Consider the following 12,481-nt stretch of genomic DNA (forward strand, 5'->3'; position numbering starts at 1 on the left):
GAAAGAGGATCTCTGATTCAAATGTATTCAGCTAAAATTAATGATACACATCCTATGCATCAGGCATTGGGGAAGTAAAATTTTAATGACCCAAGTTTTGATCTCAGGAAATTCCAGTCCAATTGTGAAACAAAAATATAAGTGAGCACAATATAATGTTCTAAGTACAACCGTTGATATTTGTATAAATTACTATGGAATACAGATGAAAAAATAATTCTGCCTTGGGAGACAGAGTGGGTTCCAGGAAAGCTACAGAGAGGGGATGACATTTAAATACATCTCCTTAGGGGAACAACAGGAAGAACAACCACTAAACTATAAAGGACACTTTGGTCATAGGCAAGGGTGCAGTGTCCTGAAACAATGATGAGTATTCTGTGTCCCTGGAACGAGCGAGACAGGGATTGTGGAGGCAGTGATGGGAGATGAGGTATGTTGCAAAAACCCTTGTGTCTCTAATTTGTTTGGGCTGCACTCTGTGATGACTGAGAACCTTCACAGAAGTGAGTACTTAGAGCACTTACTATCTGGATTACAAATATTTCATCATTTGTTTAGTTGTCAATCTGTGTCAAAAAAAGTGACTCTGGTGATCTGGGGAAGGAAGAGGCTGGTGGCCTGGAGACCAGTTAAGAGGCTGCTGACGTAGCTCAAGTGAAAAAAGACAAAAAGACAGTGAGTGCCATGTAACTTCTTGTTCTTTCACAAACGGAAGTCACCTGTCTTGGGTTACGTGCAGGTGAAGAAGCAGCATTTGAGAATGGAATTGAGCCACTACCAGCGGAGGGAAGTCTGGCCTGACAGGTTGGCAGGGCTCATCAGAAATATGTGAAACTGAAACTCTGAATACACAAATCCACAGGATTTTATGTCGCATTCAGTGTTATGAACTCTGCCTGCCAAGAAAGATGTTCTTCTTAAGCCCAAAGGAAGGGAAATTCCTCAAGTTTTCTTCATGTCCTCGATTCAGCAGCCTGCCTTAGCAATTTTCCCTGGGCTCTGACAGAGGAGCGACAACAGGGTTTTTAGGTGCAATAACTTTACCCTAAAAGAAGGCATGGAAGACACTGATCCCTACTGTGGAGCTGGGCGAGCCTCTCCAACACAGGCTCCTGCTTCCCAACTTCAATAGGCTCTGCTTAATAATTCTTTTATTCTCTCCACTGCCCGCCCACATTTGCTGCTCGCTAACACTTTCCCAATCGTGTAGATACACCCTGCAGATAACTTCCTACTTCATCTGAACTATGCTTCTCAAACTTTAGTTAGAATAACCTGTATCACCGATTCCTAGATTCTGATGAGAGTGATACAGGGAGTTGAATTTTTACCCAGCATTCCCTGCTGATTCTGATGCACGTGTCCAGAGGCTATACTTATTTAGAAGATCGACACCATCAATGTAAGCTATCTAACTCTCGGCACCTTTCCCTCAGCATCTCTTTCTTTACATCTTCTAATTTTGTCCTTGCTCCTTCTTCCTCTCTGAGTCTTCTCCTCTGTGAAACAGGCTGTTTCACATTCCCTAGTGGGTCTCCCCTCTTTAAAACAATCAACCTCTCCATCTCTGCTGAATTATTCCCTTCTATCTTCTAAACATGGCTCTAACTTAATAAAAGAAAATTCAACATATGCCTAGAGTGTTCCCAGAGCTACCCTCTAGTTCTCTCATTTCACCATCAACATCCTAGAACAGTTACTACACTTCTGCTTATTCCCTTTCTTGCTTCCATTCCCTCCTTACTGCTGTGCAGAATGGTTTCTATTCCACAGGGCTCTTCTGGCTGAAGGAACTTCTCCTTATTTTTGTAGTGGACTACATACTAATGAGAATTACAGACAGCTCCAATAAAATCAAGGCAATTGATTTTATGTTCCCTGTCTTAAAGCTGACTGATTATTCTTGAAGAAGGCAGTTTTCCTTCCTTGAGTTTTAACTTTGAAAAGGAACACACATCTTGGATTTACTGTACTCCTAATTTTATTGGCATGGTTAAAAAACCAGCTTATATATTATGTTTTATTATTTTTATCTACCTCATTCTTCAGAATAGCTCAGAATTGTTCTATACTGTATGAATGGAAAACTATTAAATAATAATTGAAAAAGAAGAAAAATGAAACTGACCAGTCAATAAAGTATTAAAAATAGAAGTGATTAATATATAAAGAATATGTGCACACAATAGAAAAATATAACACAAAGTACAGAAATATAGCACATTTTACAAATGAATTTAATATGTGATAATAGAAACAATGATGAAATTTTTTAAATTAGTTAATAAACAACGTCAAGATAACTAGTTAACAATTTGAAAATTTGAGGGGGGACAGATTCATACTTGACAAGAAATTTCTTTAAAATTTCAAGATACGTAAGATAAATATTTAAAGTCTACATAAAGAAAAGAAAAACTAACGAAAACAATTGTGAACTTATCATTTACAAAATATCTTCTACAAAGGAAAATATTGACAAAATTGATTATGTTAAGATGTGAAATTTCATTACGACAAAAAAGAACATAACTGAAATAAAAAAAGGAAATGACTCCAAAAAATATTTTCAGCCAACATGACAAACAGAATGTTAATACTGACAACATTATAGTCTAAATATATTGGTATATTGACATGAAAATGGACAAAAATACAGACAATAAAAGGGAATTGTGATTAATAAAAGGTTAAAATGTTCAGCTTCAGGTTGCCAGTCAAGGTGCAAACTGAATAGAATCAGGGAAGGTAAGGGCCCAGCTCTCCCCCCAGCAAATCTCTAGAAATAAGAGAAAAGATGTTTTTTAAAAAAAATCTACCTTTATCCTAAAAAAAAGAAAAGAAGGCAAACCTTCAGTCAATCCCCACATCTGGAATACTTCTGAAAACAGAAAGCTTATAGAAGGAAGGCAGAACATAAACTAAGTTACCAAGCATTACTCTAAAAGATAGTTGTGCCCTATTCCTTAAGGCAGGAGATACTGGAGAAGGTGGGTGTCTTGGAACAATCAACAAGGTTATTGTTCAGATTATAGGGCAGCAGGAACATGCAGGTGGGTCGAACCCTAAAATCCTGCACTGGCCAATTATCACTGTGTGTAGTGGAGAGGTAGTGTCAGCCTCTAGGGAGGAACAGTGGCTGTGTGCCCAGATGATACCTGGCCCAGCCAACAGGAAACTGGGGATTCTTTTCAATTCATACAGTGTTGGCAGCCAGGCCAATGGAGGGCCAAGAGAGAGACCTGTAGATTATGACACTTGGGAGTCACCCAAGAGAAAGCCACCTTGCCACCTTTTGTTCAACTGAGAGTGAAGCCCACCTGTCAACAGGTCCAGTCCCCGCACAGAGCTTCCAGTCTCCAAACAAGAACAGACAGTCAAGATCAGAAGACATTGAAGGAAAGCCTCCAACATGAAAGTCAGAGAACAGAATGGAAGAACGAAAGAACTCAGAAAAAAACAAGATCATTAAAGAGGCAGAAGAAAACTCTTAAAAGTCTATAATTAGTTTGTTTAGAAATATTAATTATTAGTTAATATTTGCACCCATGAACTAAGACTTAGATGCTATAAAATGAAAAAAAAATTTAGGTAATAAGAAAGAGCTGTTAGTAATTAGAACATATAACAACAGATGGATTCTGGTAAAGGAAATCTCCAGGAAGACAGTTTACACAGCAGGCTGAGAAAGCCATCAATCAGATTCTATGAGAGAAAAAGATAGTTTCTAAAAGGATGTTTATACATAGAGAATCCTAAAGATGCTACCAGAAAACTACTAGAGCTAATCAATGAATTTGGTAAAGTAGCAGGATACAAAATTGCACAGAAATCTCTTGCATTCCTACACACTAATGATGAAAAATCTGAATCAGAAATTAAGGAAACACTCCCATTTACCATTGCAACAAAAAGAATAAAATACCTAGGAATAAACCTACCTAAGGAGACAAAAGACCTGTATGCAGAAAACTATGACACTGATGAAAAAAATTAATGATGATACAAATAGATGGAGAGATATACCATGTTCTTGGATTGGAAGAATCAATATTGTGAAAATGACTCTACTACCCAAAGCAATCTACAGATTCAATGCAATCCCTATCAAACTACCAATGATATTTTTCACAGAACTAGAACAAAAAATTTCACAATTTGTATGGAAACACAAAAGACCCCAAATAGCCAAAGCAATTTTGAGAAAGAAAAACAGAGCTGGAGGAATCAGGCTCCTGGACTTCAGACTATACTACAAAGCTACAGTCATCAAGACAGTATGGTACTGGCACAAAAAGAGAAATATAGATCAATGGAACAGGATAGAAAGCTCAGAGATAAACCCACACACATATGGTTGCCTTACTTTGATAAAGGAGGCAAGAACATACAATGGAGAAAAGACACCCTCTTCAATAAGCGGTGCTGGGAAAACTGGGACAGCCACATGTAAAAGAATGAAGTTAGAACACTCCCTAACACCATACACAAAAATAAACTGAAAATGGATTAAAGACCTAAATGTAAGGCCAGACACTATCAAACTCTTAGAGAAAAACCGAGGAAGAACACCCTTTGACATAAATCACAGCAAGATCCTTTTTGACCCACCTCCTAGAGAAATGGAAATAAAAACAAAAATAAACAAATGGGACCTAATGAAACTTAAAACCTTTTGCACAGCAAAGGAAACCATAAACAAGACGAAAAGACAACCCTCAGAATGGGAGAAAATATTTGCAAATGAAGCAACTGACAAAGGATTAATCTCCAAAATTTACAAGCAGCTCATGCAGCTTAATATCAAAAAAACAAACAACCCAATCCCAAAATGGGCAGAAGACCTAAATAGACATTGCTCCAAAGAAGATATACAGATTGCCAACAAACACATAAAAGGATGCTCAACATCACTAATCATTAGAGAAATGCAAGTCAAAACTACAATGAGGTATCACCTCACACCAGTCAGAATGGCCATCATCAAAAAATCTACAAACAATAAATTCTGGAGAGGGTGTGGAGAAAAGGGAACCCTCTTGCACTGTTGGTGGGAATGTAAATTGATACAGCCGCTATGGAGAACAGTATGAAGGTTCCTTAAAAAACTAAAAATAGAACTACCAAATGACCCAGCAATCCCACTACTGGTCATATACCCTGAGAAAACCATAACTGAAAAAGAGTCATGTACCAAAATGTTCATTGCAGCTCTATTTACAATAGCCAGGACATGGAAGCAATCTAAGTGTCCATCGACAGATGAATGGATAAAGAAGATGTGGCACATGTATACAGTGGAATATTACTCAGCCATAAAAAGAAACTGAGTTATTTGTAGTGAGGTGGATGGACCTAGAGTCTGTCATACAGAGTGAAGTAAGTCAGAAAGAGAAAAACGTATACTGTATGTTAACACATATATAAGGAATCTAAAAAAAAAAAAAAAAGGTTCTGAAGAACCTAGGGGCAGGACAGGAATAAAGGCGCAGATGTAGAGAATGGACTTGAGGATATGAGGAAGGGGAAGGGTAAGCTGTGACAAAGTGAGAGAGTGGCATGGACATGTATACACTACCAAACGTAAAATAGATAGCTAGTGGGAAGCAGCCACATAGCACAGGGTGATTGGTGCTTTGCGACCACCTAGAGGGGTGGGATAGGGAGGGTGGGAGAGAGACGCAAGAGGGAGGGGATATAGGGATGTGTGTATACGTATAGTTGATTCACTTTGCTATAAAGCAGAAACTAACACACCATTGTAAAGCAATTATCCTCCAGTAAAGATGTTAAAAAAAATCAAAAATAAAGAGGGCAAAAAAGAAAAAAAGAAACGAAATTGAGTTATTTGTAGTGAGGTGGATGGACCTAGAGTCTGTCATACAGAGTGAAGTAAGTCAGAAAGAGAAAAACAAATACCGCATGCTAACAAAAAAATAAATGAATAAATAAATAAAAGGATGTCTCAACAACAAAATAGTGACTCTGACAGACTAGCATGTAGGCAGTAATGAAAGAAGATTTGCAGCTCTAATGGGAGTCTGGAGATGAATTAGTGACTGCTGCATGGAAAGCCTTTATTTACTCTGGGGAAAAATTAAAAGTTGAAGCGGATATTAAATACTTGTAATAGACTTTTTGTCTCAGATGTGAACAGTACTTAGATAGACACTAAGGTAAGCACTGACTATTGATTTGATTGTGATATATCTGTACTGAGAGAACAAGAAAGTGTAAGTGTGTATGGGGGAGTGGTGCTGTGAGGAGCACTTTAAGAGAGAAAAATCTTAATTTTTTCATAAAATATCTATAGATAAATGGAAAAAAATTTTAATTGCAATTAAGCATGCTGCTTTAAAACGTAACAAGAGAAATATCAGCTAGAGAAGTTGAAGGCCTTGAAACATTTCTTGTGGGAGTGTATGACAGGAGATTCCTGCTTTCTATTTGAAAGCAGTCATATTATTTGATCTTGAAAACTATGTATTATACACATAATATTTTGGTAAAACAGATATTAAATTTTTTAAATCATAAAAATAGAAAATAAAGAATATATATATGTGTATAACTGAATCACTTTGCTGTACAGCAAAAATTAACAAACATTGTCAATCAACTATACTTCAATAAAATAAATTAAAAATATAAACTAATGTCTATTGATCCAATGAACAACACCACCCAAAAGTGTAACAGTCCAGAAACTTTATGCACCTAACAAGATAGTTTCAAAATATATTTAGTGGGCTTCCCTAGTGGCGCAGTTGTTGAGAGTCTGCCTGCCGATGCAGGGGACACGGATTCGTGCCCCGGTCCGGGAAGATGCCACATGCCGCGGAGCGGCTGGGCCCGTGAGCCATGGCCGCAGAGCCTGTGCGTCCGGAGCCTGTGCTCCGCAACGGGAGAGGCCACAACAGTGAGAGGCCCGCGTACGGAAAAAAAAAAAAAAAATATATATATATATATATATATATATATATATATATTTAGCAAAACTGCTTAAAATTCAGATAGATAGGTGTTCACAAACCCACAATCATAATTAAGTCTTTAATTTTAAAATGTCTATTATTTTTAAACATGAATAGAAAGTTTCTAAAATGACCACGTTGTGTCACACAAGAAAATATATAGTATGATATATATACATAAATATATTAAAACAATTATTATCATAAAGTCCAGATCATCAACCACATAAAAATATACATACTGCACTGGAAAACATATTTCAAGTATGTTTACAAGGGGAAGTCAATATTTACAGATGATATAATTACCTGTCTAGAATATATAAGAGAACCAACTGAAAAATTATTTATTAAAACCAATAAAGTCTAGATCAACTTCTAAAAATCCATAGTTAAACTAGGAGAGAACTTCCTCAGCTTGATTAAAAAATATCTATAAAAAACCTACACCTAACATAATACTTTATGGTGAGAAACTTGAAGGCCTCCTACTAACGTTGGGAACAAGCCAAGGATGTCTCCAAGTCAAGGATCTCACCACTACTTTCAACATTATACTGGAAGTCATTGTTAATACAATTAGATACGAAAAGGAAGTGAAAGGTATACAGATTGAGAAGGAATAAATAAAACTGTCTTTTCAGATGACATGTAGAAAATCTGAAAGAATTGAAAATGCTCCTGGAACTAATAAGGCTGCAGGATAACAAGTGGAATTTGAAATAAAAAACACAATACAATTTATACTAGCAACCCCCCAAATGAAATACTTAGGCATAAATCTAACAAAATACGTACAAGATCTGTGCGAGGAAAACTACAAGACTCTAATGAACTAAATAAAAATCGAGGAACTAAATAAATGGAGAGACATCACATGTTTACAAATAAGAAGACTCAATATTCTCAAGATGTCAGTTCTTCCCAACTTGATTTATAGATTCCGTGCAACCCCAATCAAAATCCCAGCAAGTTCTTTTGTGGATATCAACAAATTGATTCTAAAATTTATATGGAGAGGCAAAAGACTGAGAGTAGCCAATACAATATTGAAGGAGAAGAATGAAGTTGGGGGACTGACACTACCCAACTTCAACACTTACTATAAAGGCACAGAAATCAAGACAGTATGGAATTGGTAAAAGAATAAATAGATCAATGTAACAGAATGGGGAGCCCAGAAATAGACCCACATAAATACAGTGGGTCTTTGACAAAGGAGCAAAGTGATCTTTGGCAAAGGAGGAAAGGCAATACAGTGGAACAAAGACAGTCGTTTTAACAAATGGTGCTGGAGCAAGTGGACATCCACATGCCAAAAAATGAATCTAGACACAGACTTTACACTCTTCACAAAAATTAACTCAAAATGGGGCTTCCCTGGTGGCACAGTGGTTGAGAGTCCGCCTGCCGATGCAGGGGACGCGGGTTCGTGCCCCGGTCTGGGAGGATCCCGCGTGCCGCGGGGCGGCTGGGCCCGTGAGCCATGGCCGCTGGGCCTGCGCGTCCGGAGCCTGTGCTCCACCACGGGAGAGGCCACAACAGTGAGAGGCCCGCATACAGCAAAAAAAAAAAAAAAAAAAAAAAACCTCAAAATGGAACATAAACTTAAATGTAAAATGCAAAACTATAAAACTCCTAGAAGACAATTCAAGAGAAAATCTAGATGACCTTGAGTATGGCGATAACTTTTTAGATAAAACACCAACGGCACAATCCATGAAAGAAATAATTGATAAGCTGGACTTCATTAAAATTAAGAACTTCTGCTCTGTGAAAGACAATGTCAGGAGAATGAGAAGACAAGCCACAGCCTGGGAGAAAATATATGCAAAATACGCAGCTGATAAAGAGCTGTTATCTAAAATATACAAAGAACTGTTAAAACTCAACAATAAGAAAACAAACAACTCAATTAAAAAATGGGCCAAAGACTCTGACATCTCACCAGATGGCAAATAATCATATGAAAAGATGTTCCACATCACACATTATCAGGAATAGTCAAATGAAAGCAACAATGAGATACCACTACCCATCTATGAGGACGGCCAAAATCCAGAACACTGACACCACCAAATACTTGTGAGGACGTGAAATAACAGGGATTCTCATTCACTGCTGTTGGGAATACAAAATGGTACAGCCACTTTGGAAGACAGTTTGGTGGTTTCTTACAAAATTAAGCGTACTCTTACCACACCATCCAGCAATCATGCTCCTTCAACTCAAAGATGTTGAAAACTTATGTCCACATAAAAACTTGTACACATGTACTTATAGCAGCTTTATTCGTAATTGTCAAAACTTGGGAGCAACCAAGATGTCCTTACTAGGTGAATGAATAAAGAAACTATTATTTCAATCCAACAGAATATGATCAACACTAAAATGAAATGAACTACGAAGCCATTAAAAGACAGGGAGAAACCTTAAAGGCAGATTATTAAGTGAAAGAAGCCAATCTGAAAAGGCTACACACTGTATGACTGCAACTACATGACATTCTGGAAAAGGCAAAGCTACAGATATAGTATAACATAAAGATCAGTGGTTGCCAGGGGTTGGAGGAGGAGAGAGGGATGACTAGGTAGAGCATAGAGGATTTTTAGGGCAGTGAAAATATTCTGTATGATACTGTAATGATGGATACATGTCACTATACATTTGTCCAAACCCATAAAATGTACAATATCAAGACTGAACTGCAATGCAAACTATGGACTTTGGGTGATTATAATGTGTTAATGTAGGTTCATCAATGGTAACAAAAGTACCTCTAGTGGGAGATGTTGATAATGGGGGAGGCTAGGCATGTGTGGGGTTGGGCACATACGGGAAATCTTTGTACTTTCCTCTCAATTTTGCCGCAAACCTAAAACCGCTCTGAAAAAATAAAGTCTTTAAAAAATCCATAGTTTCCCTACACAAGAGCAAGCATATATTAAAAAAACCCATAGTATCAAAGGTTTATTTGTAATAGCAACATGTCCCCAAACACCTTGAAAGAAACCTAAAAATAAATATATAACATTTTTATGGAGACAATAATGAATACTGAAAGAGGTCTCCCCAAATAAATTTATAGGTTCAATGCAATCTCAACCAAAATTCCAATATTATTTTAAAATAAAATTTTATATGATGAATCTAAAATTCACATGAAAGGTAAATCAAGTATACATACTCAAGGCAATTTTAGATAAAAGAAGAATACAGGAAGGACTTAACTTACCAAATATCAAAACTGATTATAAAACTATAGTAATAAAAACACAACAGAATCCATGAAAGAGCAGACAATCTATAAAGAGTCTAAAAATGGAACTAGGCATATTTAGGGATTTCCTATATGATGAAAGTGACATTTCAAACCAATTCATAAAAACTGACTTCCATAAATTGTACTGGGACAACTGGCAAGCCAAATAATAGAAACTAAGATAAATTCCTCCCTCATAGTGTTCAGAAAATTAAGTTCCAGATGGAATAAAAATATATTCTAAAATTAGAAGAAAATATAAGAAAATACTTTTAAGACCTTGGGATACAAACGGCCTTGTTAAATAAGGCACTAAAAGCAAAATCCATAAAGGAAAAGATGGATAAACATGACTGCTTCAAAATTAAATATTTCTATAAGATAAAGGTTATGTAATTAATAAGACAAGCAACAGATTGAGAGAAAATGTTTACAACATGCATAACAAAGGATTAACCGCGTGCTAACACATATTTATGGAATCTAAGAAAAAATAAAAAGTTGTTCTGAAGAACGTAGAGGCAGGACAAGAATAAAGACGCAGATGTGGAGAATGGACTTGAGAACACGGGGAGGGGGAAGGGTAACCTGGGACGAAGTGAGAGAGTGGCACTGACATATATACACTACCAAGCGTAAAATAGATAGCTAGTGGGAAGCAGCTGCATAGCACAGGGAGATCAGCTGGGTGCTTTGTGACCACCTAGAGGGGTGGGATAGGGAGGGTGGGAGGGAGACGCAAGAGGGAGGAGATATGCGGATATATGTATATGTATAGCTGATTCATTTTGTTATACAGCAGAAACTAACACACCATTGTAAAGCAATTATACTCCAATAAAGATGTTTAAAAAAAGCAAAAAACCCCCCAAAGGATTAATATCCAGAATACAAACAATAAAAATCAATAATATACAAATAATACAATAGACAAATGCACAATGAGCTGTCGAGTCTGAGATGAGGAAATTCAAAGGGCCAACATACATATTAACATATGCACAACCTCACTAGCATTCAAATCATACATTTATATCAATTTTTAAAAACTGTAACAATTAAAACTACAGTGAAATAACTGTTTTCTACATATCCAATCGGTAAAAGTTAAGGAACATGATAATAACACGTATTAGAAAGAGTATGAAAAAGGGGTACTTTATGCTTCAAATGGAAGTATGAATTGTTACAGTTTGGAAGGTGATTTGGCATCTTCAACATGCACACCTACTGATCCAGCACTTCCGTTTCTCTGAGGGTGCTTCTGATATTTATAGAACCTCCCTCACTTCTCTTTTAAGTCTTGGCTCAAATGAAAGCACATCAAATAAATCTTTCCTGACCACCCCCATCTCTCTCACATTTGTTGCATTTGTCCATTATACCTATCACTACATGACATTTTACTACATATATATAGTAAACAAAGATATATATATATCTTTGTTTATTGTTTGTATCCTCTTGAATGTATATAAAGGGGACTTTATTTTGTCTACCCCTAAATCTAGAGCACAGGGTGTCTGGCACATGGAACCAAGTTAATATTCATGAATGTTTGCTGAAGTATGCAGAAAATCAGAAACAACCTAAGTGTCCATCACTCAGGGAATGGCAAAACAGTGGTATGTCCACTCTATGAATACAAGGCAATTCTTTAATAACATGACTCTATTTGTAAGGAAGCAGAAATATTTCCAGGACAAAATGTTACATGAAAATGATGAAGATGCAGAATTACTACAGCAATTTGTATAGTGGATTATCATACAGGATAAAGATACATATTTTCACATATGTATATAAATGTATGGGAAAATGTTGGAAGGATACACAATAAACTCAAAACAGTGGTTACCTCTGGGGAGAGCAGTGGGTATAGGGCAGTAAAAGAGGGTCCAGCCTTATCTGGAATGCTTCTGTTCTTTAGAAGCTGAATATATTTATGTGTTACTTGTGTTATTAGATATTTCCTTTTGAAAGGTCAGGCAGCTTAATATTCATATAAATGTAAAGTAAGACAATTGTGAGTTTTTAGTTTACTTTTTTCAACACACCAGTAAATTAGGCCTAGGGTGTAATTTTATTCTTTTTAAGTTTTTAATATTATTATAATGTTGTCTGTACCATATAAACCACATTTACAAAAAGAGTCACAAGTTTTCAAGTCAATTTATCTTTTAAGTATATTTCATTTTAAAAGTTCACTTCTTTTACACAGAATATTTGTTCTAATTTTCTT

At 36.3% G+C, this 12,481-nt stretch overlaps 1 protein-coding gene across 1 annotated transcript in view; it reads right to left on the reverse strand.

Moving 5' to 3' along the window:
* The window catches only part of ST8SIA1 (ST8 alpha-N-acetyl-neuraminide alpha-2,8-sialyltransferase 1), a 155,748-nt gene that overhangs the window by 9,679 nt on the left and 133,588 nt on the right, over window positions 1–12,481 (reverse strand). The gene's annotated exons all lie outside the window — the stretch shown is intronic.

The sequence above is a fragment of the Orcinus orca genome, chromosome 11 (genome assembly GCF_937001465.1).
Source record: "Orcinus orca chromosome 11, mOrcOrc1.1, whole genome shotgun sequence".
NCBI lineage: Eukaryota > Metazoa > Chordata > Mammalia > Artiodactyla > Delphinidae > Orcinus > Orcinus orca.